Below are 8,009 nucleotides of genomic sequence, written 5' to 3' on the forward strand. Positions count from 1 at the left end.
ACTCACCGACAGACACATGCTCCTTCTGCCACTGCCCTGAGCACAAGCCACATCCAGTCCAGCAGTCTTATCACCTCGTTAGCATGCTGGCACTGTGCCCGGGTGAGTAACATCTGCTAGAGCTAACGAGCTCTGCACACCTCTCTGCCCAGCCACACCTGAGCCGGGTTCGGGGTGCCCTTAGGTGACACGGCAGGGTGGTGAAGAATGAGAATGTGGGTCAAAAAGCCTGGCTCCCGAAGTGTGCTGAGCTATCCAGTGGATTTTGTCTTCCATATCCCTGACCTGTAAAAGGAGAGGACTTGCAGGCATAAATGAAGATATCCTTGGCTCAATTCAGCTGTAGGCCCAGGTGCCCCTTGGCTCTGGTCATCACATCGACCAGCCCTCCTGGAAACTCAGAAACATCTCAGATGGCACTAAATGCTCATATCTGTGCAACTGAATGAAACCACAGACCCCGTTACCTACAACAGGAGCTCAGATACCTGGCTGGCATGTGGACACCCTAAGTGAATGTCCCAATGCTCTCTGCAAGCAGGTCCAGGTCTGTGCCAGCGCTCTGGCCAGCGGGACCAAGACACCAGTCTTCATGAGAAACCTCTCCCAGCTGTGTTTTGTGTGAGAGAATATCAGTTCCTGCAGCACAACTGCTTTACAAATGGAAAGCCCTCTTCTACCAGTTACATGGCAGGGCTGAGGGCCCAGAAGCCACATGCTGTGCTTGCAGCACATTGACAAAGGCTTGAGAAGTGTTGCTGGTCAGAAAGCTGCCCATAAACAAAATGTATGGTCCAGTCTCCATGAGCCTACAACACAGCAGCAAAGCCAGAAACACCTGCCCAAACTTGCAGCTCCATCGCATCTGGCCTCCACACATTTTTCTGTTTAAAATGAAGATAAAGGCAGAGGAATCAGGACAATACCTCCCTCACCCAGTGGTTGATTATTGCTTTCCAGAGAAGCCGCACCTTATCAATCCAGCGTGTAAACCATCCTCTCAGGGACACAATAACTGGTTTGTGCTCTGAGTCATCACCAGGGCATGTTTATCCCAGGCAAGGCACAGACCTGAGGATCCTTGGCCACGGGGCTGTTTGGGTGAAGGCCAGAATGCTATTATTTCACAAGCAAAGGTTCTCCAAATTTCCTGCAGATTCTTAGAGAGTTGAAAAAGGACAGAAACAATAATAACAACCTCTGAACAACAGAACTGGATTTATGGAAATTAAAAAAATGGAATACATATAATTAGAACTGTTAAAAATGTTCAAGTGAAGTGAACCCCATGTCCACAAAATGAGGGGGTTACCAAATGTTTACTGATGTGTTGGAAAAGTTCCTGTTTTGAGTGGGAAATTTTGAACTCTAAATAGATTTCCAGATATTCCTTCTTTAGAGCCAAGTGACAAAAGCGGGAAAAGAAGGGATGAAGAAAAAAACAGAGGTAAGAAATGGTTTGTGTTTTCAAACACACAATTTACACTACAATCAAAACCAACCATTCAGTTTTTAAACCCAGAAGACTTTCATAGCAAAAGATACTTGTAAGAAATGTTCCATCTTACTGTAGCCAGAAGAACTACGCAAAATAAAAGAGGTTCTGTCGGGTGTCAGAGTTTATAGGCCCACAAGAAGAAGATAATATGGAAAACTTTATCAGAATATCAGCTGTGCAGTTATGCAGGTCTGTTTCACTGGTGGTCATAAACTGGTAATATAGATCAGTTCTGATATATGCAAGGGAAGTTAGCCTCAATATATTCCTTTTACTTAAAATGTTAATTGACTTGCTGAAGGAATAATGGTCAAATCAACTTTCTACAATTTGCATCACAGCAGGAATAAAACAGTGGGCAGCTGAAGTGGAAGACTGGGATTCTGTATAGGTTCGTATTGCACCGACAGGGCAACCGTGTCCTAAATGTGTGGGGAAAATAATGTAGAACTGTCGATAGGCAAAAAAGGGGAGGGAAATGCAAAAGCATACAAATCAGGGGAAGGCTAGTCTGGAAGAAGAGAAAGGAAAGTTTGCTTATTAGCTCCTCTCAGGTGCTTACACAAATGGATAAGGTCTCCTCTGAGCCTCCTCAGCCCAGCAGCCCCAGCTCTCAGCCTCTCCTCATGTCAGATGCTTCAGTCCATCATCTCTATGGCTGGGCTCACACCAATATCCCCCCGAGAAGCTGTGAACCAACCAAGAGCAGGGAAGGCTGGGGCCCAGGCTTCTCCCTCTACCACCCTGAGCAGGTCTGGGGCTTCTCTGGAGCCCTGGGATAGGCCTTTGAAGGAAATAGGAGAACATGAGGAGAGGCTTGTTTTGGGTATTTTTCTATATGCCTATCTGCTCGGAAGTGCCTGCAAAATCCCCCCAGAAAGCGCAGACTCTGGAGCCTCGGCTCAGCGCTGTGGCATGGAGAAATGTAATGGTGCAAATTGCTGTACTAATTGAAAATGTCTCTTGGGGAATATAGGTCAACAGAACATAATCTGTCTCGCAGTTTGGCCAGCACACAGAAGTTCATACCTCCAGCAAACACTGCCACATGAGGTGCAGGGATTGTGCACGGTTAAAACCAAGGATTATATTCCATCCAAAAAGGGCAGGAGCAGTGCGAACAGTCAGAGTTAATAGTCAGAGCCAGCCTCTCGCCCACCTCCTGTGCTTTCTCCCCAGAAAACAGGATGCCTTTCTTGTCTGCCAGTCGCTGTTCCCGGCACGAGCTGATGAGGCATCTCTTACTCCTCTAGTCAGTAAAAAATGGGCGGCTGTCTTCCAGGAAAGGCACAAATCTTCTTTGACAAGCAGTGATATTAACAGGGATTAGGGAACGCAAGAGCCACTGCAATAATTGTCCGAAGGATGCAGCCTGGGCTGCCCAGCCCTGGAAGCATTTTAATCACAGTGAGAGGCTAGATTGAGGAAGGGGCTGCATTTTCAACCCACCTCACTTTTAAAAGAGCATCAGGAAGATTTGCCAGCAATTTGTTTGCAGGATGAGAAGTGATAGATTGTTAACTCTTTGGTAGCAGCTGCTGCTTGAGCATCACGATCGCATCACTTAATGTGAAAGTTTCAGTCTCTTGAAGTCATGTCTGTGTTGGCATAGTTACAAGATCTTGCTGAAAGAGTTGGAAAAAGAAAAGTGTTTAGCTTTTGTGAGCAGCACAGTCATTTCTCTGACTGCCACGTAATGTAGATAAGCTCTTGAAAACAGGCAGCTTAGGTGCCATTTTAGCCCTGGCATCAGCACAGAGTGAAAAAAACCTGCACGTATGATGGTGATCCTCTGGGTCTTCCAAAGTGCCACCCATCAATGTGACGTGCTGAGCTATGGAAACAGCAACACATGGAGCTACACACTGACTCTTGGCAGTGTTTGAAGCTGGTTACACCCAGCCATTGATTTCAGGCAGCTTCAAATGAAGGATTTCTTCTTCATCCATCGTCAAACAGAAAGGAGGACAGGGAAAGGACACTTGGACAGGAAAAGGGATGTTTCAAATCACCCATCAACCTCAGCTGGCTCTGATTACTAGGTGCTATCCTGTATCAACGGTATGTGGACAGCCATTAAGTGCATGTGTAAATAATCATAGCCACTGAGCCCCTCATGGATTCTAGTGAGAAAAATTGCCTGTGTGAAACTGCCACAGGATGTGTCCTATTCTCTGGTCTGTATTCATTATTCCCTTGTTTAAAATTTTCATTTACGTAGTCAGAAACAATGCCATGAGATCTCGGCCAGCAACCGCACACCCTAACTAACCAGGAAGAAAAGCCAAAGCAAATATTCCTGGGTTCTGCAGCACACAGTACACACTGGGTAATTACCCACCCAAAATATTCAGAGAATAACAAGTACAGTATTAAAAAAAAATAATCAGGGATTGGTCCATGAGCAATCCAGCGGCCAAATCTGGAAATAACAAATTATGATTTTGAATGAGCCACGCACACAGAGGGGTGATGGGTGCCAGAGCAGAACACCCTTTCCACCGGCACTTGGTGAGTGCCGTGCCCCATTCAGCAAAGCCTGCAATTCAGGGAACTTCAAAAACCCAGTGCTCAGGATGGCAGCTGCCCTCAAAACCCCGAGCCATCACCCTGAGAAGCAGTTTCTGGGCCTGTGCCAGCCAAGCCGTGCTGGACCCGCTCCTGTATGTGTGCGGACTCATTTCCTTTGCTGCAGGACATCTGGTCCCTCCTTGGCGTGCTAATGTGAATAAGGTCACTTGCACAAGCACGCCCTGTTTATCTTCCTCGCTGCAACCAGCTCTCACCCTCCCCAAATATGATTGCTATGTCCTCACTCGCATGCCCTGCTCTGATGTCCCCGCACTGGTTGTCACCCTCCTCTTGGCTGGAGCAACGTCGAGGCTGCCTTGCAATCAACACTAGTCCCCAGAAGTGGTCCTGCAGTCGGTGACAAATGAAATGTCATGATGGCTTGAAGGCTTAAGAGAGAGCAAGGGTCAAATGGATTATTCTCCTCATATAGCTCGCAGGTTTTCTGTTAAGAAAATCCCCTTCCAGTTATCAGCAAAGCAGGTCACAGAGATCACAGAGGCGGTTTCTTCTCCAGCCAGCACTTCCCAGCTCCTTCCTCTGCCTCTGCCCCCCACCAGCCCCACCAGCAAAAAATACTGTGAGTTTGTGTAGCTTACTCCTAAGCAGGTTACCGTTTACAATACAGGTATAATTTAAGTAAGGGAGGTTAGATATGCTCCTCCATGGACTCAGGGCACAAGTTCCAAATAATGTGGCCTGAACAACTCTATCATACAAGCAGATATACCTGTCTCTAATTTACCCCGAGAAAACAGAGGTGCAGAGAGATCACCTGCTTTCCAGGGTCCTGTGCTTTAACTAACATATTAGCCTACTAATGGAAAAAAAATGATCTTAAAAATGATAGATAGATAGATAGATAGATAGATAGATAGATAGAATCACCTAGATCCTATTATTTCAAGGCATCTCAGCACTGAGATCTCAACATTCAAATACAAAATGTTCCTTGCTTATTCTTCCATTTTCAGTCTTCCCTGCACTGTAATTACTTTACATTACTGTTACTCCAGAAGAAAATATTTTACCTACAATAAAAAAGTGGAAAAGACTTTTAAAACTGAAATGACTTTTTTAGCATTTTCTTTATTAAATTTAATTAAATTTATTAAATCCCAGATATCTGTGCCAAAGCCAGTGCTGTTGACACAAGTGGAAGTTCCCAGCAGATGGACTTGCTTGGTCTATGAAGCACTTGGTCTGCCCAGTGTAGAGAGGCATATCTAACAGAGAGCACTCAAGACTATCCGATCAGGCATCCTGCAGCAAAGAGGAAGGAGAATAAAAACTAACATGACAGGAGATCATTTTTCCTGAGGCAGGCATGAATCTAATATCACACATCAATCAGGGGCTACTAACTGGCCAGATCTGCACTCATAATATTTACATTGATATAATTGAAGAAATCTTTCAGCTTGGCTTAAGTCTTTTAACAGTCCTGTGAGGTGCAGATTTTGTTTTACCTATGAAGCATCTGGTGAGGAAAATGTCAGAAAGAGGTTTTGCTCTTCTGTTTTGCTTTTACAGTGCTCCATTGGTCCCTGCTTCACTCTAATATACAGAGAAAAACACGTTGCTCTCTGGCATGACTGTTTCTCAATTTTTCTCTTCCATTAGCAGCTTTGAACTCAAGACATCCATGGTTATTCCTGATTTTATCATCTTGCACATGGCCACAACTTGACCCTAGTCACTGAGGGAAACACATGCTTTGAAACAAGAGTGTGGAAATAGTAATACTGGTTCCAGACATGTTTAACATCTTCATTAGCAATCTGGACACAGACAACGTGAAACTGGGGGGAGTGGCTAACTCACCAAGGGGGCTGTGCTGACATCCAGAGGGACTTTGATAAGTGGGAGAGATGGGCTGCCAAGAACATCCTGAAGGTCAACATGGAGAAGTGCAAAGTCCTGTGCCTGGGGAGGAGTGACCCCAGGCACCAGGACATGCTGGGGGCACCCAGCTGGGAAGCAGCTCTGCAGCAAAGGACCTGGGGGTCCTGGTGGACACCAAGCTCAACGTGAGCCAGCAACAGGCTCTTGCTGCTAAGAAGGCTGATGGTATTCTGGCCCAGATGACTTCTAGAGGTCCCTGTCAACATGGACCCTTTGATTCTGTGAAACTTCTGAAATGGGTGGAATTGCACACGTTCAAAATTTGAACTGGAAATGACAGATCACTGTTCTGCAACTTACAGTAAAAGAAGAAAACAACAGATCAAAGGTGTCCTCCTTAATCTCTTTTGATATGTGCTCCCCTATCTCAGTCCAGAAGGTGTGCTTCATGTGCATGTGCATGGCTGGAGGGGAATGCCCAGCATTTGTGTTTTTATTGTCTAGGAGTCTTAGTCTCCAGACTGAGTTTAGTCCAAGACATATTTAACCATCCACCCTATGTGCCTATGAGATCATTTTTCTACACATAAAATTTTAAAGTGAAGATTGTCTTATGCTTACACAGCTTATTTCTACTATTATTTGCTAAACATTGAGAACTTCATTGGCACAGAACAGGACCCAGAATGAAGATATATCAAGCCCTGAAGCCATTCTTCATGTGAAATACACCCCAAATGGCTATTCTGGCTGAAAACACAGAGTTAGGAGTTTCAAAACCACTTCCCTTCCTTGGAGTTCTAAGCATATCCATGACATTTCTGGCAAAAGAGCTTAAACAACCATTCACAGAAATTTGTGCTGCAGTCATCTCAAAAGCTTTCCTTTTTGCCCATGTAAAACCAGTTTTTTTGTGCAAAATATACATTTCAGCAAGATTAAGATTGTTGATACAAGATTTTTGAATGCAAATTCAGGAGAAATAGTAATGAAAAAACATAACTTTTTTAAGTTGATAGTTATAATGTTGATTCTTCTTGAAGCAACCCACTTCTTCCCACACAACATCCTTGTCTCTAAATTGGAGAGACATGGATTTGATGGATGGACCACCTGGTGGGTAAGGAATTGTCTGGATGGTCGCACTCAAAGAGTTATGGTCAATGGCTCAATAACCAGGTGGAGATCAGTGACGAGTGGTGTTCCTCAGGGGCCAGTATTGGGACCAGCGCTGTTTAACATTTTTGTTGGTGACATGGACAGTGGGATCAAGTGCACCCTCAGTGAGTTTGCTGATGGCACCAAGCTGAGTGGTGCGGCTGACACGCTGGAGGAAAGGGATGCCATCCAGAGGGACCTTGACAGGCTTGAGATGTGGGCCTGTGTGAACCTCATGAGTTCAATAAGGCCAAGTGCAAGGTGCTGCACCTGGGCTTGGGACAATCCCAAGCACAAACACAGGCTGGGCACAGAATGGATTGAGAGCAGCCCTGAGAAGGACCTGAGGGTGTTGGTTGATGAGAAGCTCACCACGAGACAGCAATGTGCGCTTGCAGCCCAGAAGCCAGACATATCCTGGGCTGCATCAAAGGAAGCATAGCCAGCAGGGTGAGGGAGGTGATTGTCCCCCTCTGCTCTGCTCTCATGAGACCCCACTTGGAATGCTGTGTTCAGCTCTGGGGCCTCCAGCACAAGAAGGACATGGACCTATTAGAGCAAGTCCAGAGGAGGACCATGAGGATTATCAGAGGGCTGGAGCCTCTCTGAACCTCTCCTATGAAGACGGGCTGAGAGAGTTTGGAGTTGTTCAGCCTGGAGAAGAGAAGGAGTGGTGGTTTTACTCAGGTGGACAGCCGAGTTCCACCACGGCTGCTCTCTCACTCCCCCTTCCTCTTTGAGGAGGGGAAAAAAATACGACACAAAGGGCTCAAGGTTTGAGATAAGGACAGGAAGATTGCTCAACAATTATCGTAATGGGTAAAACAGACTCAGAGTAGGGAGATAGTAAGATTTTTTTACCTATTACTAACAAACTAGAGAAGTGAGAAACAAAGGAAAGAAAACAAAAATGCTTTTCCCCCCCCCCATCCACCTT

The sequence above is a fragment of the Cygnus olor genome, chromosome 1, assembly GCF_009769625.2.
Source record: "Cygnus olor isolate bCygOlo1 chromosome 1, bCygOlo1.pri.v2, whole genome shotgun sequence".
Taxonomy (NCBI): domain Eukaryota; kingdom Metazoa; phylum Chordata; class Aves; order Anseriformes; family Anatidae; genus Cygnus; species Cygnus olor.